This window comes from Bos indicus, chromosome 17 (assembly GCF_029378745.1).
Source record: "Bos indicus isolate NIAB-ARS_2022 breed Sahiwal x Tharparkar chromosome 17, NIAB-ARS_B.indTharparkar_mat_pri_1.0, whole genome shotgun sequence".
In the NCBI taxonomy this organism is placed as follows: domain Eukaryota; kingdom Metazoa; phylum Chordata; class Mammalia; order Artiodactyla; family Bovidae; genus Bos; species Bos indicus.
Window position 1 is genome coordinate 59,876,814 of NC_091776.1, and position 23,680 is coordinate 59,900,493.

Sequence of the window (23,680 nt, forward strand, 5' to 3'; positions counted from 1 at the left end):
ATTCACTGGATGTATATGCAGTAAAAGCAAAAATAAACAAGTGGAATGACATCAAACTCATAAGTTTTTGCAGAGCAAAGGAAACCTTCGAGTGAAAAAACAAACAATGGAATGGGAGAAAATATTTGCCAAATGCAGATCTGATAGAAGATTACTGTCTGAAATATACAAGGAACTCCTACAACTTAACAGCAAAGAAACAACCCAATTCAAAAATTAGCAAAGGAACCAAATAGACATTTCTCCCCCCAAAAAAGATATATATAGATGACCAAAAGGTACAGGAAAGTATGCTCAGCAGGGACATCAAAACCATGAGGAGACATCACCTTGGACCTATTAGGATGACTATTACCAAAAAAACAAGAACAAAAATTAGCCAATGTTGGCAAGAATGTGGAGAGAGAGAACCCTTGTATGCTGTTGATGGGAATGGAATTTGGTGAAGCCACCAGACAAGTGGAGAACAGTATGGGAGTTCCTCAAATAATTAAGCACAGAACTGCCATATGAGCCAGCAATTCCACTCCTAGGTATTCATCCAAAGAAACTGGAATCCGGATCTCTAAGCCATATCTGCATTCCTTACAGCATTATTCACCACAGCCAACCGCATGAAAGCAGCCTAAATGTCCATCAGCTGGCGAGTGGATCAAGAAAATGTGGTATTTACATACCTAAGAATATTATTCAGCCTTAAAAAAGGAAGGAAAGTCTACCATTTGTGACAACATGGGTGAATCTGGAGGACGTGACGCAAAGTGAAATAAGCCAAACACAGAAAGACAAATACAGTATGATATCACTTCTATCAGGAATCTCATAGAAAAGGAGTAGAACAGTGGCTGCCAGGGGCTCAACAGAAACAGAGAGGAGTTGGTCAAAGTGTGCAGAAGTTCAGTTATGCAAGATGAATACATCCTAGAGTTTTGCATACAGCACAGTGACCTTGGTTCACAATGCTGAATTGCATACTTGAAAATTTGCGAAGAGAGTAGGTCTTGTGTCATTATCTTATGAACAATCGAGGAAAGAAAGAAAGAAAGAGGGAGGGAGGAGGAAAGGAAGGAAAGAACTTTTGTAGTGATGGATAGGTTTATGTTATACAGGTAGAGATGGTTTCACGGGCATATACTTACTTATCTCCAGTATCATCAAGTGGTATGTATTATATATGCACAGCTTTCTGTATATCAATTACACCTCAATAAAATTGTTTCTTTAAAGATTCTATTTATACCGCCCTCCAAAAAAAAATTGATACTACCTCCTAGGCATGACATACTCAATGAAAATAGATCAATGGACATACAGGTAGGTTCACTAAAACACACACACACACACACAAAGAAACTTCCACTTCCAGAGCTAGGGGGAAAAAAAAAGGTGAGCAGAAAGGAACTTACAGGTAATGAGAGCCTCTCCCTACAATGAAGCCATTGATACCCAACAATGAAAGGTCCGAGGGGGGAAGAGATTTGATGGAAATGTGATAGATGTGGGAAAAGACTAATAAAGCTTCTATTCTTCCAGAGACCCCCGGCCACTGAGGCACCAGGATGTGACATGGATTGAGCATCAGCTCCCAAGGGGCCAACAGGTCAAGACTGTCAGGAAATTCCTGTGGGCCAAACTAACAGGTACATGGAGACCCTTCCATGTGAGAGACAGGCCAGTGAACAAATGCACAGCATCAAGTCGACTCTTGGAGGGAGATTCAGAATCCCTCCTTCTCGTTCCAGAGTCCCAAGAGGCATTTGCACGTGCAGCCGTGAAGGTGCAACATCATGACTGCACCACTGCTGTGTCTGAATTTCAACTGAGGGGCAGTGAGAGATGGGATTCTGGTCATCACCACCACGGTACTTAGAACATGAAGGGTGACGGTTTAGAACCCTTGTGGCAGAATTAGAAAAAAGAAAAAGAAAATCTGTGGTCGATAGGCAGAGCAAACTAGTGATTACCAGCAAGGAGAAGGAAGAGGGTAGGGGCGATACACGGAAGAAGGCTAAGAGGCACAGATTCTTATGTACAATACACGGTACAAAGATGTATTGAAGAACACGGGGAATATAGCCAATATTTTTAGAAAAATATAAAAGGAGTATAACCTTTAACAATTGTGAATCACAGTCTGGTACACCTGTAACATACATAAAAATTCTACTTCAATTAAAAACTTTTAAAATTCATGTATATATACACAGATAGACTTTTTCCCAATACATTCCAGTATTTCGTTAATAAACAATGGATCATATAATATACTCTGTTTAGTAACCTTTTCTCATTTCATATAGAATGGATACATTTTCCTTTGCCCTTAAATATAGATGTATTATTTGTATAGCATTATGTTGTGTAGAACTTACAGTTCATTTATTTAATAGATTATATCTGATAGACATCTAGGTATCCTTGGAGTATTATGAACAGTGGTGCCATAAACATATTTGTGGATTAAAAAAAGGAAGAAATACCGATGAAATGAAGGTTGTCAGTAAAACTACACATAAACACTATAAAAAACGAACAAGTATGGAACCCGAGTTCTGACTCACTGAACTTTCAGTTAACCATAACTCTTTTTTCTTATTTCACTTTTAGGGGAAAAAAAGAATGGAGTAGAAAAATAAGTGAAGGTGGATTCAGAAATCTAGTCAAAGGAGGAGTCAGAACATATTCGACTTAATTTCCAGTATCTCCTGCATCTTTTCGATCTATATTCACCAGATTGTGCGCACCATGGGGATACAGGCTACGTTTTTCTGTCACTGCTGTGTCCTTAATACCTAGTGGAGTGTATAGTGCTTCCGAGGAGTGCAGTGAATGTTTATTAAATAAATGCTGACCCTTGTCCCACTCAAGTGTCTCCTAGATATTTAAGCAACAAAGGAATATTTCAACTGTGATCATTATCATCCAAGTCAAGAAAGTAAAAGTGTTAGTCGCTCAGTCATGTCTGATTCTTTGCAACCTCGTTGACTGTAACCCGCCAGGCTCCTCCATCCATGGGATTTTCCAGGCAAGAATACTGGAGTGGGTTGCCAGTTCCTTCTCCAGGGGATCTTCCCGTCCCAGGGATCTTTCCTGACCCAGGGATCCAACCCGGGTTGGACACTTTACCATCTAAGCTACCAAGGAAGGCGAGAAAGGAGATACAGATGTTTTAGAAAAGCTTTTCAAAAATGAGGTGTGGTGGAGTCAAGATGGTCATAAATTATTTGCTACCCTTCTCACTGAGAGGTGACTAATTCCTTTCCTTGGAATCTGTACTGGTTCTAGTAAACTTCCTGATCAATAGAATCTGGCACAAAGGATGTTCTCAGATTTCCGAGACTAGGTCATAGGAGGCCTTCTGAGTTATACTTGGACCCCCTGGAACATTCTTTCTATGCCTTAGCTGCCATGGAAGCAGTTCATTTCTCTATGTTAGGGAGAAACCACTTGTAGGTGGTTCAGTTAGCAATTCTGACTGAGCCACTCTGCCAGCCAGACCCTCCAAGGCCCCAGAGAAATGAATGAAACTGTTTTGGACACCCCCTGCTCTGCCCCTCCAGATCAGAGATCAGAACCCTTTCTCTACAAAATGCCAGATATCCAACACTGAAGGCTTTGCAGGCCATCCAGCATCTGTTGTTCCTACTCTACTCTTACAGCATGAAGGCCATCATAGACAGTATATAAAAGAATGGGCATGATATATAACTTGTGAACAGAAAAAAAAAAATCCTAAAATTGGAAGCAATCTTACTGAAAATTGAGTGATCCATAAAATGATGTACAAATATATATACTGACCTAAAACATGTTCAGAATTTATTGCTAAGTAGAAAGTGCACCCTGCAAATGTTGTAAGCCTGTGAATTAGAAAAATACGTGCAGAATAATAAATATATTTTTAGTATTGTCTCTCTATTTCATTGAAATAAATGTGTGTATCCCAAAAAAAAATTCTCCAAAGGAATGCTCTCAAAGCTTTAAACAAAGAATATTTCCACAGATTTTCCAGAGGAAGAACATGCGCAACAATTTCATTATCTCTGTTTTATGTATGTATTTTATTTGATCTTTATAAGGACATTTTACCTTTGAAACTGGAAAAATAGAAATTAAAGTGTGAAATCTGAAAAGAAAAAAAAGAATGGGCATGGCTGTGTTCCAATAAAACTTTATTTACAAAGACAGTTGCCAGGCTGGATTTGGTCTTCAGGCCATAGTTTCCTGACCTCTGCTCTAGAACCCCAAGTGACTTCTGTTAATGCTGCAAGGGACAGAAGAATTACCCAGCTGAGACCTGCCCACATTCCCAATCTGCAAAACATTTTAAAAATGTAACAAATTTTGTTTTCAAGCTACTGAGTTTTGGGCAGTTTGTTATGCAGCCATAGATAACTGAAACAAAAGAATTACAACCTAAAAAATGTGGGGGTGGGAGGGAGGTAGGGATAACTCTCAGTCCATCCCCACAAGCATGACAGTTGCTAATGTCATATGTGAAAATGGAGTAGAAAATAAAAATGTTATCACTTAGGACTGGATTATTCTAGCCAGAAGTAAGGAGATTTTAGCTAAGACTGAAAGAAGATGAGGGAAGGATGCAGAGAAGAGGAATAGAGAGTTGCAGGACATCCTTGATTCAGAACTCTGGGGGATGGAGGGCACTGTTTATGTTATTTTCTACATGAACAGTACCCCCCACCCCCAGAGAAGTTCATCATGGTAACCCTGGTTAAGAAAGAATAGGAGGTTGCCTATTAAATAGGCTTTGGAGTCAGATGCATCTGGGTTCACATCCAGCTCCATATCTTACGTAGGGCACAATCCCAAACAAGCTTTTTAATCTCCTTGAAGGTCACTTTCCTTACTTTAAATAGTCCTTAGTTCTGGTACTTCCCTGGTGGTCCAGTGGCTAAGACTCTGAGCTCCCAATGCAGGGGACCTGGCGTCTATCCCTGGTCAGGGAACTGGGTCCCACACGCCATGACTAAGAGCTTGTATGCTGCACTAAGAACTGGCGCAGTCAAATAAATAAAAAATACAAATAAATATCTAAGTAAATAGTCCTTAGTTCCTAAGGTGCTTGTAAGAATAAGTGAGGCTCTATATGTTAAATTTGGTTCAGGATAAGTGTTCAGTAAACAGAGTTTAAGATATATTCATAAATAAAGAAAAAATCTACAGGTGCAACAAGACACTGCTCAATGGAGCCAAGTAGGTGATTTTTTTAGAGCATGAGTTCATAAAAGTCATCAGTCATGCCTGGAGCCTTCACTCAAAAATTGTGAGGCACTTTAACACATTATCTGGTGTCAATGTGCTTAAGAATCACCTTGGGGTCTTTGCTGAAATGCATATCCCCTTCCTCCCCTCTCCCCTCCATGAGATTCAGATACAGCAGATCTGGGATGGGATCCAGGGATTTGAGTTGTTAACAAGCGCCCCAGGGTTTGTTCATCCAGAAAGTACTCTGGTTGCACTTTGAGAAATTTCTTTCTGTAAGCCCCATGCCATGAGGAAACAGCTCAGGGAGGTAAAGGACTTGCCCAAGGTCATTCAGCTGGATGGTGGCAGAGGCAGGTCTTTTTTTTTTTTTTTTACTACTTTAACTTTTTATTTTATTTTGGAGTATAGCCAATTAACAATGTTGTGATAGTTTCGGGGTGGACAGCAAAGGGACTCAGCCATGCATATACATGTATCCATTCTCCCCGAAACTTCCTTACCATCCAGGCTAGAGACAGGTTTTTAATCCATGTCCTGTACTCTAGGCGCTCGACTGCATCTGCCTGCAAACCAGGTGTGACGACTGTGGCTGCATTTACTGTACCCCAGGTCTCCAGCCAAAAACAGCCTGACTTGGGGAATCTTCCCACCCAGTCATCCTGTTGTACAGATGGACAGACTGAGACTTCCAAGGTGGCAAGCAGTCACCTACCTTCTGTTTGCAGAGAGAACAAAAGCCCGGACTCAGCCCAGCACACTTTCCTGTCTCCCATTTTCAGTCTTTGTACCAAAACAAAGGTTTGTGGTCATGGTAAACTGAAGACAAGAGTGATCAAACCCCACTACCTCCCATTCCACCATATATCTCAGCATTAATGTTAAAAGTGATGGAGAAGCAGTCACCAAAACCATCATGAAATCAGTCCTTTCTTGGCCTAGCAAAATCGTCTCAACCTGCTGCTCTATGATTCCATGTTATGGTCCTGAGATCAGTCTAAACAATCCCTTTCTATAATTAAAAAAATATATATTCCACTGCTAATGTTCCCGGCTCCTTTTAGTGAAGGGGCAGCTTCCAGATGGGATGACAGAGGCCGGACGTGTGAGATGGCTCAGGCCAGCAACACAATGAGCCATTACAAGTTCTGTTTATTTTATTTGGACAACACTTCTTACAAAAAGGGAATTAAAGACTGGAGTCTGCACCCTCTCAACTGTTCTGGACAATGCAAAGTCCATCCCTTTAAACACAAAGAGCTGTTTGGTAATCGGGCTACAGACACAAACACACATATGTACATGCATCCCTCTCGACGTTTATGTTATGGGTGGACTTTCTCCACCAAGTGTATATATTTAAGGCCAACTTCTATGTAAGTCTGGGTACAATAGAGAAAAGCACTCTTAGCCTTAATTTCTTAATCCTTAAAATGAGAAGAAAAAAAACCCAGTATCAACAAGGTTTTCATAAACAGTCAATAAGCATAAAGACTTTGCAAGATTTCAGGCACATGTCAAAGTGTTAGTTGCTCAGTCGTGTCCGACTCTTTGAGACCCCATGGATTTTAGCCTGGTAGGCTCCTCTGTCCACAGAACTCTCCAGGCAAGAATACTGGAGTGGGTTGCCATTTCCTTCTCCGGGGGATCTTCCTGATCCAGGGATTGAACTCAGGTCTCCTGCACTGCAGGTGGATTCTTTACCGTCTGATCCACCAGAGCAGATGCTAAATCGATCACAAGTGGTCGTGACAGCAGTAGCGACCAGAGGGTATGGTTATGAGACGCTCAGCATCAGGAATTAGACTATTTGGGTTTGTGATTATAGCTGCCACAGTTCTTAGCTCTGGAATTTGCAGGAAATGACTCAGCCTTCATCCCCTCAAATGTAATATAAGGATGTTAATAATAGCATCTAACTTCTAGGATGGGGAGTTCGAAAAGAGTAATCCATGTGAAGTGTGTAGCCCAGAGTAAGTGCCCAACAAGTATTGACATCTAGTGCCTTTGTCTAGCTAATCTAGAAATGGGGCTTAGTTCTCTCTTTCTTTATTTTTGGTTGCGCTGGGTCTTCATTGCTGCGTGGGGGGTTTTCTCTAGTTGCGTCGATCAGGGGCTACTCTGGTTGCCCTGTGCAGTCCTCTCATTGTGGAGCATTCATTCTAGAGCACAGGCTCGGTAGCGGCAATGCCATAGGCTTAGCTGCCCCACGGCATGTGGGATCTTCCCCAATTAGGGATCAAACTCATGTCCCACGCATTGGCAAGTGGATTCTTAACCACTAGACCACCAAGGAAGTCCTTGAGTTCTTCTTTAAATGGTAAACCTGAAGTCTCTAGATCCTCCAGTTTATTTCCCATGTGGCTGGTTTGATAAAGATGATCGGGTTGTTTCACTTCAGGGCCCCCAAGAACCCCTGTCTCTCTTCCAACAGAGAACAGAACACCCAGACATCTGTCCTGAAAACATCCTAGGAGAATGCTAAAGCTGGGAGGGACCACGGCCAGAGCTACTCGGGTGATTTCCATACTTGACTTCGACTCAGAATCACCTGAAGAAGCCTGCTAAAAATATAGGTTCATAGCACGTGGGTGGGAGATTCTGATTCCATCAGGCTAGTGCTTAGGAAACTGCGTTTTAATGTCTTTGGCCCTGGTGTTTCTAACATGGGGGTTCAACGATGGCCTTTTGGAGCTACCGGTCCAATTTGGTTACAGCAGAGGAGGAAACTGAGGCTCAGAGAAAGAGAAGAACTTGTTCAAGACCAACCAGTGGCATAGAGAAGACTTTAACTCGGGCTTCGGAATCATCTAAACTCTCTTCTGTATTTTTTTTCCCCTCTGGTTGCCCTTGTCCTGAGAACAAACATGGGGAAAATCCCAGCCCCTTTATTCAATCCTAGGTCACAGAAGACCCTGCAGCCTCCTGCGAGAGACCGGCTGGGTCTCAGTTCATTGCTACATCCCCATGTTTACAGAGGTATGCCCTTTCCAGTTGGAGAAGGAAATGGCAACCCACTCCAGTATTCTTGCTAGAGAACCCCAGGGATGGCGGAGCCTGGTGGGCTGCCATCTATGGGGTCACACAGAGACGGACACGACTGAAGTGACTTAGCATGCCCTTTCCACACTCCACCTTTCTTCTTGCTTGAGCAGAGTTCAGAAAACAGCTAAAACCAAGCTGAGGAATAGAACAAGAGTGGGCTTTCTTTGATTTTGGTCTTGGTTTGTTTTTAATTTTTATTTTATATTGGAATATAGTTGATTTAAAACGTGTTAGTTTCAGGTATATAGCAAAGTGATTTAGTTGTATCTACACATGTATTTGCAAGTGTGTGTGCTAAGCTACTTCAGTCGTGTCTGACTCCGTGTGACCCCATGGACTGTAGCCCGCCAGGCTCCTCTGTCCATGGGATTCTCCTGCTAAGAATACTGGAATGGGTTGCCATGGCTTCCTCCCGTGTCTCTTATGTCTCCTGCACTGGCAGCTGGGTTCTTTACCACTGAGCCACCTGGGAAGCCCAACACATTTATCTAGTCTTTATCAAATTCTTTTCCCGTTTGGGTTATCACAGAGAACTGAGCAGAGTTCCCTGTGGTAAGCAGCCCTTAAAACTACTAGCAGATCTTTAACACTGGATGGACTCAGAATTTTTTCTCTTTTTTTTTAATATTTAAATGGTTTTGATATCTCTGATTTCACTGTCAGATTGAGGACACTCCCTGGTATTTACCTGTATCTATCAGGTGCAGTGGCTTCGTTAAATGGCTGATAGACTTTCAATGGCTGGGCACCACTCAGTGCTATCAAAATCTTTCATTTCCAAAAGCCACAAGACCAGGGCTCTTTCTCTGCTTTTTGCATGAGGTTATACAGAATTTAGGAGCAAATAGGATTAATGTTTCAAAGCTTTAGGAGATACTTGGATAAGCACACTTAATAGTCTAGATTCTGGGGGCTCCGGAGACAGCGTTTATGTGTACATACTTTATAGGGCAGACTTTGTTTCGGCCCCCCTAATGGAGGTTCCAATCAGGACAGGAAATAAGATTGTATACAGAAACTCGGAGATGAACAGAGTATCTGGTGACAGGCCATTTTCCCAGCCACGCTGGCACGCTAGCAGACTGGCTGGGAGGGAAGAAGAGCTAAAAGCTCTGAGCGAGAGCACGACCTTTCTCTTGTCTGTTTGTTGACCTCCACTAACACCTTGGTAATGAAGTGACACTACAGATGCTCCGTGAGTGTTTAGCAAAGTTCAGCTCATCTCAGTCTATTCAGTAGGGGACTTGCAATGCTTTAGGAAGGAACCGTGGGAAGCTGACGTTGACAAGGCAGAGTCAGGAGACAGAGAAGTGGGAGTGTGGTTGCTAGTTGCTCACCAGCTGTGTGACTTTGGGCAAGTTGCTTAACCTTTCTGAGCCTTGATTTATCTATCTATAAACTGGGATTGATAATAGTGCCTCTGGATGTAGTTAGTTATGTGCTGTATGAAAGCCTTCAATAAATTGTTGCTGAGTGAAGTTGCTCAATCGTGTCTGACTCTTTGCGACCCCATGGACTTCCATCCATGGGATTCTCCAGGCAAGAATACCGGAGTGGGTTGCCATTTCCTTCTCCAGGGGATCTTCCTGACCCAGGGATCGAACCCGGGTCTTCCGCATTGCGGGCAGATACTTTAACCTCTGAGCCACCAGGGAAGCCCATAATTGTTGCTGAGGTTTTAGTTATTATTTGGATGGTTCAATATCCTAGTATCTTAGATGCCTATCCCTTAGATAAAGAGATCCTGCTATGCCCCAAAGACATTATTAACTGGGTCTTTTAACATAAAAGAGGGAGAGAAATCCAACTCAAATAGATTTAAGGAAATAAAAATAGTGTCTTGATTTACATAAAGTCTAGGAGCAGAGCTGTCTGCCTTTAGGCATGATTGGATTCTGATACTCAGATGATGCCATCAGGATTTAGTGTTTCTTTTCACAGTACGGAGGTTCCTTAGAAACTAACAGTACAGTTACCATATGATCCAATGATCCCACTCCTGGGTATACAGCCAGAGAAAACTATAATTCAAAAAGATACATGCACCCCAGTGTTCATTGCAGCACTATTTACAACAGCCAAGGCGTGGCAAGAACCTTGAGGTCCATCAATAGATGAATAGATAAAGAAGACCTGGCATATATATACAATGAAACACTACACAGCCCTGGAAAAGGGTGAAATACTGGCATCTGCAGCAACATGGATGGACAGAGAGATCATCGTACTAAGTGGGGTAAGTCAGAGAGAGAAAGACACACATCGTGTGATATCACTTCTACGCGGAGTCTAAAAACATGATAGAAAGGAACTTATTTACAAAACTGAAATATACTCATAGACATAGAAAACAAACTTACCAAAGGGGAAAGGGGGAAAGGATAAATTAGGAGTTTGGGATTAGCAGATACACACTACTATATAAAATAGATAACCAACAGGACCTACTATATGTAGCACAGGGAACTATACTCAATATCTTGTAATAATCTATAAGGGGAAAGAATCTATAAAAGAATACACACACACACACACTTACGATAGAGTCACTGCTTTACACTTGAAGCTAACACAACATTGTAAATGAACTATACTTCAATTTTTAAAAAATGGTGCTCAATAAAAAGTATAAAGAAATAAACAAATAAACTTCTTTGATTGATTACTCTAAAAAAGAAGAAGAAGAAACTACCTGCAGCTTCAGTGACCGTCCTCATACCTGGCTTCCTGCCTGAACCGCCCTGTCACTCTGTCCAAGAGTGTTCTCTGACTTAGAGTATGCTCGGGCCAGGACGGGCATACAGGAAGTGCCAGGGAGTGGATGTCCCAGGAGCATCCCACATCCTGTGATGGGAGGAGCTGATGGATAAACACCCAGCTTCCTCACCCACCGTGGAAAAGCCTGAGGTGTCCACAATGTCTCTCAAAGGCTTGGAGGCATGGAACCTCATTTGCCCTGTAGGGCACCTTTCCTTGGCTTTCTCTCCTACCCTGACTCACTTCACTACCCCTTCCCAGTGCTTCCTGGGTTGACAAAGAAATCCCTTTCACCCAAATCCTTGCCTCAGGCTCTGCATTTTGGAGAACCCAAACTGGGTCGCTACCAAATCTCATCATTGAGAAACACAACTGGGGCCCCCATGTGGCCCGCCCGCCTGAAGCCCATCATTGCCCTCAGAAGAGATAGGTCCCTTATTAGGGAGCACAGGGTTCTCAAGCTCTGCCCCACGGACTACTCTGACTTCATCTCCCATTCTCATATATTGTTCCATAGGCTTCTTGGAGTATCTTGAAGATGCCTATAAGACTTTAAACAGTCGATGAAAGTGAAAGTGGAAGTCACTCAGTCGTGTCCGGGTCTTTGTGACCCCAAAGACTGTAGCCCAGAAGGCTCTTCTGTCCATGGAATTCTCCAGGCAAGAATACTGGAGCAGGTTGCCATGCCCTCCTCCAGGGGATCTTCCCAACCCAAGGATCGAACCTGGGTCTCCTGCATTGGAGGCAGATTCTTTACCATCTGAGCTACCGGGAAAGCTTTAAACTCTCTTAATGACCCCATCATGCCCATTGACCACATCTTGATTCAGTGAACTCATATCATTGATGATGAATTCAAGGATATCGTTGTCTTAAAACCTCTTCTTAACACCACCCCTAACTCCCAGCCTTGCAAGTAGGATTAAGTATTCACTCCTCCACTTCCCACCCCCCACATGCCTCAATCAGACTACCTGCTGCCCCTCCAGTATATTAAATGTTTCCATGTACATCTTTCCCATTCGACAAAGAAACTCCAAAGAGTAATGATAATAATGTCTTCTTTTATCCTCAGATCATAGTACAGGAATGAGCACATTATAAGCAATTGTACAGTGTTTGTTGAATGAATGAAGAAGCAAATACTTTGAGTAGCCCAGGAAATCTTAACACCCATTCCCACCCCTCTGCCCAAACTTGCTTCTTAAAAAAAAAAAAAAAAAAGATTTTATTTTTTAGAGGGGCTCCAAATTTGATAGAACATTGATGTGCTGAATGTGTATTTATGATCTTCAACACGCTAGCCAGGAAGTTGGCCTAGAATAAGGACTATGAAGATGATTCATAAACTGTTAAGTATCAAGGAAACACGGTGTTGTTTGTATTACAAATAATGGCACAATTTAGAAATAACAAAAGTAAGAGGCCAAGTGCCTTGTTCAAGGTCATATGAGAAGTAAATAGGAAAGGCAGGATTAGAATGCAGTTTCTGACTTTTGTCTCCATACTTTCTACATATAAATAAGCATCTTCTTCAAGCAAGAAAGCCCTGAAAGCATGGCCACAGGGTGGGAATAGTAGACAATTCAATCCTTGCCTAGAGTGAAAATAGAAGAATCAGAATTAAGTAAACTGTAAGAACAGCTACCATTTGAGTGCTTGAACTAGGTCCTTTATATACATTACTTGTAAGCTTTGTGATAAAATTTTTTATTGGAGTATAGTTGCTGTATAATATGTCAGTTACAGGTGTACAAAATAGTGATTCACAATTATTAAAGGTTATGCTCAATTTATAGTTTTATCAAATCCTGGCTATATTCCCCGTGTTATACAATTTATTCTAAATTGGTTTTTTTGGCTGTGCTGCAAGGTATGTGGGATTTTAGCTCCCCAACCAGGGATCAAACCCTAGTCCCTTAAATTGGAAGCCTGGAGTCCTAATCACCAGACTGTCAGGGAAGTCTTCAATATATCTGACAATAATTTTTGATGACTATTTCAGCTCCAATTTACAGATGAGGAAATGGAAACGCACAGGGGTTAGTTAGTTATCCAGTTATCTGAAAAGAGGTGAGGCTTAGATTCAAGCCCAGAAATGGACCATCTCCTACTTCTAACACTTCTCAGAAAATAAGAAAAGCTGGCATTATTAAGCAACAGCTGTGTCCTTCACAGTTACTTTCATCTTCAGAATAAGCCTGCAAGGTCACTTCGGTTATAATTTTCCCAATTTTGCAGACAAGGAAACTGTGTTTTCCTGCAAGGTAAAATGCAGAGACATTACCCTGCCAATTAAGGTCTGTCTAGTCGAAGCTATGGTTTTTCTAGTAGTCATGTATGCATGTGAGAGTTGGACCATAAAGAAAGCTGAGAGCCAAAGAATTGATGCTTTTGAACTGTGGTTCAAAAGAGAAGACTCTTGAAAGTCCCTTGAACTGCAAGGAGATCCAACCAGTCAATCCTAAAGGAAATCAGTCCTGAATATTCACTGGAAGGACTGATGCTAAAGCTGAAACTCCAATACTTGGGCCACCTGATGCGAAGAACTGACTCATTTGAAAGGACCCTGATGCTGGGAAAGATTGAAGGTGGGAGGGGAAGGGAATGACAGAGGATAAGATCGTTGGATGGCATCACCAACTCAATGGACGTGAGTTTGAGTAAACCCTGGGAGTTGGTGATAGACAGGGAGGCCTGGTGTGCTGCAGTCCATGGGGTCACAAAGAGTCAGATACGACTGAGTGACTGAACTGAACTGAACTGAACTGAACTGAAAAGTCGCTATCTATCCCAAAATCAGAGATAGAATAAGATCTTGGTCCTTTTGGACAACAGAGGTCATTTCTTTCCATGCCTTTTCGTGTTTCTTGGTTCTAGAAGTTCATCAGAGCACACAAAGAGCTCTTTAGAAACTACAGGGACTTCCCTGGTGGTCCAGCAGTTAGGACTTCACCATCCAATGCAAAAGGTGGGAGTTCTGTCCCTGGTCAGGGAGCTACGATCCCACATGCCTCACGGTCAAAAAACCAAAACATAAAACAGAAGCAATATTGTAAAAAATTCAATAATTTGAAAATGGTCCACATCAAAAAAAATCTTTAAAAAATAAAAGAGACTATAAATCTCCAGGCCCCATCCCTTGAAAGCCTGATGTAATAATTGCCACCACAAAGAAACAAATGTGGAAACATGTTAGGGGGGTGAAGCCCAAGGAAAATGGGCTGCTTTTTCGCTAAAGCGTAACGGAGAAATCCAAATGGATTTCTGCCAGTGTGCATCCACCATCTTAGTGCTGACAAGGTTGCAATCGAGGAAGCAGAAAACTAAGACCTCAGCTGGGTCAAGACAGCAGAGAGGGAGCATCATAAGAATAAAAATAAAGTATGAGCTTGCTTTAAGGTAGGGATTTCAAACCAGCTCTCTTGAACTGGTTAAGTAAGTGATAACAGAGCTACACAAATGGCTACTTGGCAGCTGTGAAATGCAATGAATTTGTTCTAAATTCACACACATGGAAAGACATCTAGGATGTGGAAAAAAGCAGTTTGTGAAACACCATGAAGAGTCTGATCCTGTTTGCATGTATAGTGTGAACTATGTTTTTTATACCATAGTACTATATCGTATAGTATTGTCTGCTGTTTGGCTGCTAAGTCATATTTGATTCTTTGTGACCCTGTGGACTGTAGCCTGCCAGGCTCCTCTGTCTGTACAATTCTCCAGGCAAGAACCCTGGAGTGGGTTGCCATGTCCTCCTCCAGGGGATCTTTCCAATCCAGGGATTGAATCCATGTCTCCTGCGGCTCCTGATTTGCAGGCAGATTCTTTACTGCTGACCACCAAGGAAGCCCCTTTCTTCCTCCTATTTATTCTTAATTGCTTGAAAATTCTAAAAACATATATTCATTTGTATCTGGATTCATTTGAAAATCAAATCAAATTATCTCTTGTCAATATCCCCCAATAATCACCGATAGAGACATTTATAGGAGACTTAGGAGACATGAGTTCGGAGACTGGAGACAGAAAAACGAAAGTCTAAGATAGACTTCTCTGACCCTCCTCCCAGCCTCTGCTTTTTTTTTTTTTTTTTTGGTCGGGGGTCACCATCTGTAGATTTGTTCTGCACAAAAATAAAGCCATCCATCTCCCTTACTGTGGTGTCATGTAAGCTCAGGAAAAACCACAGCACTCAAGGGGGGCTCCGGGTGGAAAAGTCACTTATCTGCCTCAGCCGGGTTCAGAGCTCCCCCGAAGGCATCCTCCCCTGGACTCAGGGGGTGGGTTTTGTTTATCCCCCTGGCACACAATGAAATGTCGGGAACACATGCTCAGGGTGAGGTGGGGCCTGATGAAGGTTAAAAATGGAACGGCGGCTTTGATCGCCAGCCAACACCAATGACGCTTGGGGTTGGGGCCAGAGTGAAACGTCATGTTCCCTTGTTGTCTCTGCAGAAGGTGCAGACAGTCCCCTCCTGACTCCACAAGCAGACAGAGCCCCAGAATGGAGAGTGGGGGGCAGGGAGGCTGCAGACAAAGAGGGCTGGAGGAAGCTGGCCTCCTCTGGGTGGGCCAGGGGACTTGCTCCACTGGCAATGGCAAGACAGCTCAGGATTTGCAATGGAGGGCCCACTGGAGAGCTGACATGACAGAAATCAGCAGGCCAGGCAATCTCAGCTCCCCGTCTGTCCAATCTGTGGCCGCCATTTCGTCATCACTTCCCTACACTCTCACTGTGGTGCCCAGAGCTCCTGTTCATCTGCACCCTCTTCACTCAACCAGCAGATGTGTGTTGAGAGTCTGGACTGTTTCCAAGCTGGGCTGGGTGCTGAGGATCCAATAGTGAGACAGTTGAGAAGTGAGGTGGGTGAGTATAGAGGGCTTCCCTGGTGGCTCAGCGATAAAGAATCCATCTGCCAATGCAAGAGACGTGGGTTCAATTCCTGGGTTGGGAATGATCCCCTGGAGGAGGGCATGGCACCCCACTCCAGTATTCTTGCCTGGGAGAACATCCAGGACAGAAGAGCCTGGTGGGCTACAGATCATGGGGTCACACAAAGAGTCGGACACTACTGAGCGACTGAGCACGCATGGACGGGTGAGTATAGGGTGTGGGAGACCAGTGAGGGTGGTAATCCAGGCTCGATGGGGGAGGGCAGGGGAGGAAGCCTGGAGAAAGAGAGAGCTACTTACCCTGAAAATAGAAGTAGAAGTATACTGGGACTTCCCCTGTGGCCCAGTGGTTAAGACTCCACATTTCCATTGCAGGGAGTCCAAGTTCCATCCCTGGTCAGGGATTTAAGATCCTGAATGCTGCCTGCTGTGGCCATAAAATAAAATAAAAAATAGGAGTATACCATGTAGAAGAACTGAGGGAAGAGCATGTCGGGTGAAAGGAGCAAAGAGAGGTGAAGAAGAGATTGGAGGAAATGAAAAAGCAAAACACTGTTGGGAGACATGAGAAGAACTCTCCAAATTACAGACTGCAACGCCAACGCTAGCTGCTTGGTTACTTTTACTATCAAATGGACCAACTGCTTTTCAGCGAACTCGGTGAAGAAGTCATTACTCTAATCAGATTCATCACTTCTATTGAGCATGTCCTATGAGGGCTTTCCCGTTGGCTCAATGGTAAAGAATCTGCCTGCCAATGTAAGAGACGTGGATTTGATCCCTGGGTCAAGAATATCCCCTGGAAGAGGAAACGGCAACACATTCCAGTATTCCTGCCTGGAAAATCCCATGGACAGAGGAGCCTGGCGGGCTGCAGTCCAAAATGTTGTAAAGAGTAGTACAAGATGGAGCATGCACGCTTACATATAAGCCAATAATTCATAAATGTAGGATCTCATTGCATCCTCACACCAAATAAATTTACCAGTTGAATAATCTGAAGGTCAAAGAGGTTATTTAAACCCATCAAAACCATGTAGCAAGTAAGTATATATGGCAGGAGGGTGCAGGACTTGAACCTAGAGCCTCTACCATTTACAGCACTCAGTCTATTTTAGTAGAGATGGATTTCCTCACTGAGGTCCACTTGGGTGATTGAATCACCCCCAGGTCAGAGATGAAGGCTTTCTCATTCATCCCTCCACTCATCAATATAATCAGCCCATTATTTGCACATTCATTGGCAGATTTTCATCTCTCTTGTTCTTTTTTTTTTTTTTTTTCATCTCTCTTGTTCTACATTGCCTTTCCAATCTCTCAAACTGGCTTCCAGAATATTCTCACACTCCAGATGATCAGAGACTACCCCAGTCTTCGAAAACAAAATGGTACCTAGCTCAGAGCTGAAGGATTTTCTCTGCAGCTCTATTTAGGGTCATGTTTCAAAGTTCACTCAGTTGCTTTAACTGGTGTTAGATAGCAAAGACCATTTTGGAAGTCTTTATGGGCTGTGCTGTGCTGTGGTTAGTCTCAGTCGTGTCCAACTCTCTGTGACCACATGGACTGTAGCCTGCCAGGCTCTTCCGTCCACAGGGATTCTCCAGACAAGAATACTGGAGTGGGTTGCTATGCCCTCCTCCAGGGTATCTTCCCAACTCAGGAATGGAACCAAGATCTCCTGCATTGCAGGCAGATTTTTTATTACCAGAGCTACCAGGGAAGCCCAACCCCCAACCATGGGCTAGAACTTATAAAATCTGAATATCATAAGATGTTTTAAGGTCTAAGACATCAGTTAGAAATTTTAGGAGTAGAAATGAACTTTGAGATTATTTAGTTCACCTTCTGGTTTCACAAATTAAAGAATTAAAGTATAAAAATGAAGAGGCACCTTTCCTAAAAACCTATGGATGTTTGATACAAATGTTTGTCATATGGTACTTGGGATACACTTGGTCATAATCAACTAATTCTTGGTTTTAAAAAAAACCTAATTATGGTTATTCAAACTCTTAAATGTTTTAGAGAATGAGGAGCTAAGTCTTTTTGTTTTTCCTTTTTGATAACAGTGATGATAAAAGTCTCCATCCTTTCTTCTCATGCTGCTGTTGCTGCCACTGCCAAGTCACTTCAGTCATGTCCAACTCTGTGTGACCCCATAGACGCAGCCCACCAGGCTTCTCCGTCCATGGGATTCTCCAGGCAAGAACACTGGGGTAGGTTGCCATTTCCTTCTCCAATGCATGCATGCAAGTCGCTTCAGTCGAGTCTGACTCTGTGCGACCCCATGGACAACAGCCCACCAGGCTCCTCTGTCCACGGAATTTTCTAGGCAAGAATACTGGAGTGGGTTGCCATTTCCTTCTCCCTGTCTTCTCATAAGTCTGTAGAAATGTGAGAAGACTGTTAAGAGATTCTAATAGCTCCTAGATCTACTACGAGACAGAGTAGTTAATAGGCTACATCACAGCTATCATTTTGTAATGAAGAGCTGAGATATAGAGAGAAAAAAAAAGGACACATGCCTCCCTCCATCACCGAATACTCACATAAAAAATAGAAGGATACATCTAGACTCAACAATCATGTTAGGATGGAAGGCAAACTTCAAAGAAGATTTGTTATCAGAGATTTGACATCACCTCTGAGTGTCAAGATATGATGGATGATCCGGAGCTAACAGGGTTTATAGTGGTCATGGAATCTTCTAGGTTAGAGAATTAAACTTTCAGAAGACACCATTTAAGCTTGGGTCTAGCAGACTGGAGAAATAGGACATGGTGCTGAGGAATTCAGAGTCACTTCACACAGGGCATTTTCCCTGATCCCCAAAGTTAAGACTCCCTCTTACAAGCTCCCTTCCAATGATACACCCTTCTTCACTGGACTCTATTTATTAAATACTCTCTTGATGTCTCTCCTTCCCGATGACCTGTCAACTCCCCAATTCCCTAAAAAACAGTATCTGTCTGGTTTGCTCTTGTACTTCTATTGCAGTACCTAATATGTTGTGAAATCTGTATGCTGGTCAAGAAGTAACAGTAAAACAGGATATGGGACAAGGGGCTGGTTCCAAATAGGGAAAGGAGTACGTCAAGGCTGTATATTGCAACCCAGCTTATTTAACTTATACACAGGGTACATCATGTGAAATGCCAGGCTGGATGAAGCACAAGCTGAAATCAAGGAGAAATATCAATAACCTTAGATATGCAGATGACACCACCCTTATGGCAGAAAGCGAAGAGGAACTAAAGAGCCTATTGATGAAAGTGAAAGAGGAGAGTGAAAAAGCTGGCTTAAAACCCAACATTCAAAAAACCTAAGATCATGGCATCTGGTCCCATCACTTCATGGCAAATAGATGGTGAAACAATGGAAACAGGTACAGACTTTATTTACCTGGGCTCCAAAATCTCTGCAGATGGTGACTGCAGCCATGAAATTAAAAGATGCTTGCTCCTTGAAAGAAAAGCTATGACCAATCTAGATAGCATATTAAAAAGCAGAGACATCAGTTTGCTGAAAAAGGTCCTTCTAGTCAAAGCTATGTTTTTTCCAGTAGTCATGTATGGATGTGAGAGTTGGACCATCAAGAAAGCTGAGCACCGAAGAATTGATGCTTTCAAACTGTGGTGTTGCAGAAGACTCTTGAAAATCCCTTGGACTGCAAGAAGATCAAATCAGTCAGTCTTAAAGGAAATCAGTCCTGAATATTCACTGGAAGGACTGATGTTGAAGTTGAAACTCCAATACTTTGGCTACCTGATGCTAAGAACTTACTTATTTGAAAAGACCCTGATGCTGGGAAAGATTGAAGGCAGGAGAAGAACCGGACAACAGAGGATGAGATGATTGGATGGCATCACCGACTTGATGGACATGAGTTTGAGCAAGCTCTGGGAGTTGGTGATGGACAGGGAAACCTGGTGTGCTGCAGTCCATGGGGTCGCAAAGAGTCAGACACGACTGAACTGAACTGAGCATTCCATTGTATGTGTGCATCACGCCTTCTTTACCCATTCACCTGACGATGGACATTTAGGCTATTTCCATGTCTTGGCTGTTGTGAGTGGTGCTGGAGTTGTGATGGACAGGAAAGCCTGGCGTGCTGCAGTCCATGGGAGCAAAGAGTCAAACACAACTGAGAGACTAACTGAATTGAATATGTAGTGGGTGTGTGTTAGTCACTCAATTGTGTCTGACTCTTTGCAATCCTATGTACCTCACCAGGCTCCTGTCCATGGAATTTTCCAGGCAAGAATACTGAAGTGGGTAGCCATTCCCTTCTCCAGGCGATCTTCATGACCCAGGGATCAAACCCGGGTCTCCCAAGTTGCAGGAAGCTTCTTTACCGTCTGGGCCACCAGGGAAGCCCTAACATGTAGTAGGTAATCCATAAATATCTGTAATATTCAAGACCAAATACCTATGAGGATTACACATGAATCGAAGGTCATCACCAAGGAGGATTATAGAATTTTCTCCTCCACAATTTTAATACTAGCCTTTCGTTGAGTAGTAGTACTTAAAAAAAATTTTTTTTTATCAGATTCTTCACAATTAACATCGTTTTCTTGGTTTGTATAAAGCTAGTTCTCATTTACTGTGAGTTCACGGAAGATAGCAGATAAACAAAAAAGCTCATGCTTTCCTTAGCCCCAGATTTCTGGTCCAGGTGAAAAGAGAAAAGATGTGTCCTCATTCACTCTGCCACCTATTTCTATGAAAGCAGCTAGGCAGAATCAGAAATCATTTTACTATGTGAAGCTCATTGTCTTAGGAGCAACTGGCAGAAAGATGAAATCATGGAAGCCACTAGAAACAGGTCTCTTACATCCCCAAATCTCAGAAGGTGGCATTCACAAAGGAAATCTGGAACAGAGCCTTAAAAAAAAAAAAGGTTGCAACCTGCTAGACAAGAGGCAGGACCTCAACAAACAAGGTCAGTGACTCTTACAGAGATGCCATTCAGAGTAACAAACATGACTTTCTTTGTCTCCCAGTGACAGGTGACACCACCCCATAGGCGCCTCCCCAGCAAGGAGCAAAGAATAGTGTGATGTTCATTCTTCTGAGGCTAAGCCATCATCAACCTTTTTAAAACAATGCAACTTTAACACCCAAGGAATTTGGCTTCAGGGGAAAATCTTATATCGCTTCTATTGTAGTCGCTGGGTGGCATGGAAGTATGCCAAGGGCTACAAGGAGAGAAAAAGAAGTGGAAAAAAAACGGGGTGATTATCCAAGAAAAACATTCCCAGCCAAATTGGGAGACAGGAAATTTACCGGTCTTTGGATGCTCCTTAGCTGGGTAAATTAAGGGTTGGTACATAGTGAGTTTTATCTCTGCTGGGTGCTCTGTTGGTCTGTAAAGACAAGGAAGGGACTTACTTGCCTGGCGGTCCAGGGATTAAGGCTTCACCTCCCAGGGCAGGGGGTGCTGTTTCAATCCCTGTTCTGGGAGCTAAGATTCCACGTGCCTCGCAGCCACTAAACCAAAACATTTTAAAAAGAAAGAAAAGAAAGAAAAAGCAATATTGTAACAAATTCAATAAAGACTTTTAAAATGGTTCACATCAAAAAAAAAAAAAAAAATCTTGAAAAAAAAGACAAGGAAAGCAAAGGAAACCGCTTTGGGCAGCCAGTGCATTCTCTTTACCAAGACACTCACAGAGCCACACCTGACAAATTCATCCTGGACTTTCATGCGCCACCGTTTTTACTGGATTGGATTGAGCCACCTCTCTCGGCTGTTTCTTCATGTTCCCTCCTGGGAAGATCGAACTCTTGAGTTGGCACAAGCAGCATGACATCCACTCTCTGACACTTTCTGATTGCTCTACATTAGGCAAGAAACTCTGTCATTTCTTAAAGTTCCACTGTTCCTGTCTGTAACATACAGGCAGGTGATAATCCCAGCATCACTGGGTTGTTTCAAAGATTTAAGGAAATAAATTATGTAAAGGGTCTGATATAAGGAAGAAAATACGTATTCGTTTCCTTCTTTTTCCCTCAGTTCCTTCCTTAAGTCCACTTTCTCCTGGACTTTCCCGGTGGTCCTGGTTAAGACTCCAGGCTGCCAATGCAGGGGGCACAGGTTTGATCCCTGGTCAGGGAACTAAGATCCCACATGGTCAGGGAACTAAGATCCCCTATGCTGCATGGTGTGGCCAAAAAAATTTTTTAAGTAAAATATAATAATGCTAAAAAGAGCTATTTGTGTAAAAAGAAAAACAAATTCTTATTAACTGACAAGAACAACTTGCTTGATGAAAATTATTTTAATAAGCCAAATCTGAAAGATGAATAAAAAAAGAATTTCTCTCTTTGCAGTGAGAGAAGATCACAGGTCTGGGCGACTCCAGCACCAACCAGCTAGAAAGTTCTCACCCTTTCTGTGGGACTCAGTTTTGTGATCTGTACAATGGGAGACCTGCATCCAGTTTCTCCTCCCCTTACTTCCCAGGGATCCTCTCCAGAACTCTGGACCCTCATTGAACACAGTCTGAAAATCCTGAAACTATCAAATCCCCAAATTCTTTCCAGCTCTGCAAATTCTGAAATATTATGATTTTATGTAAAATTAATAATGATAACAATATTGAATATGGAAAATCTGATGCAAAAAGAAGCAGTCATTGCACATAATCCAAAACCAAAGATAAATGACACCTTGGGTACTCATTTTTGTATTATCTGTGCTAAAATGCCTCTTTCAGTGGACGTGGGTAATTAGGGGTTTCATGATGTGGTTTTGGTCAGCCTTCAGTAATTTGTACTTTTGCATTCACAACCTCAACCATGGAAATATCCCAGTTCCCAGTCATCTGACCTCACATCAGATGTAAGGAATTATTGGCTAGAGCACTAAGAGACAGTCCCTATTACAAAATGCTGTTATATTTTCTGTATAAAATATTGTTTATCAGAACACAATTGCTGGTGCCCTCCAGAGTTTGCTCATCTATAACTCACAATGTGGGACTTCTTTAGTGAAGACTTAAGTTAGAGACCGCGCTTCCGATGCAGTGGCCCTGGGTTTGATCCCTGGTCAGGGAACAAAGATCACATATGCTATGTGGCAAAAAAAAAAAAACTAGTATTGCATTCGGAGAAGGCAATGGCACCCCACTCCAGTACTCTAGCCTGGAAAATCCCATGGATGGAGGAGCCTGGTAGGCTGCAGTCCATGGGGTCGCTAAGAGTCGGACACAACTGAGCGACTTCACTTTCACTTTTCACTTTCATGCATTGGAGAAGGAAATGGCAACCCACTCCAGTGTTCTTGCCTGGAGAATCCCAGGGACGGGGGAGCCTGGTGGGCTGCCGTCTCTGGGGTCGCACAGAGTCAGACACGACTGAAGTGACTTAGCAGCAGCAGCAGCAGCAGCAGCAGTAATGCATTGGCCCAGGATTGGGGGGTGGGGCCGCACCTGAATTGGTCTCCTTCTGATTTCATTATACACAAGTTCATTTTCCAAATGCAGCTAGTTGCTTTGGCATCTGGTTTGAAAAAGTAAAACAGCTCCGCAGACTCTTGTGTAAATAAATGGATGTATATTGGGCTGGACTTTGGGATATTAGTGGTACCCAAAAGGATGAACCAAATCAAGGACCAGAGAACATATTCCTGGTTTGAGCTTTCAAGATTGGAGCACGCTACCTTCTTCTCTGTTTTGGGAAACATCAAAGAGAAGCAATGTTCTACCACAAATCTTATGAAAAATTTGGTTGGTTACAAATGAAATTTCAACTG

At 42.7% G+C, this 23,680-nt stretch overlaps 1 long non-coding RNA gene across 1 annotated transcript in view; it reads right to left on the reverse strand.

The window, feature by feature from the left end:
- LOC109571016 (uncharacterized) overlaps positions 1–21,414 on the reverse strand; it is a 45,446-nt gene extending 24,032 nt beyond the window's left edge. The window contains exon 1 of the long non-coding RNA XR_002182576.2: positions 21,316–21,414. This is a non-coding gene — a long non-coding RNA (uncharacterized lncRNA). The remainder of the gene's footprint in view (positions 1–21,315) is intronic.
- Between the last annotated feature and the right edge of the window lie 2,266 nt (positions 21,415–23,680).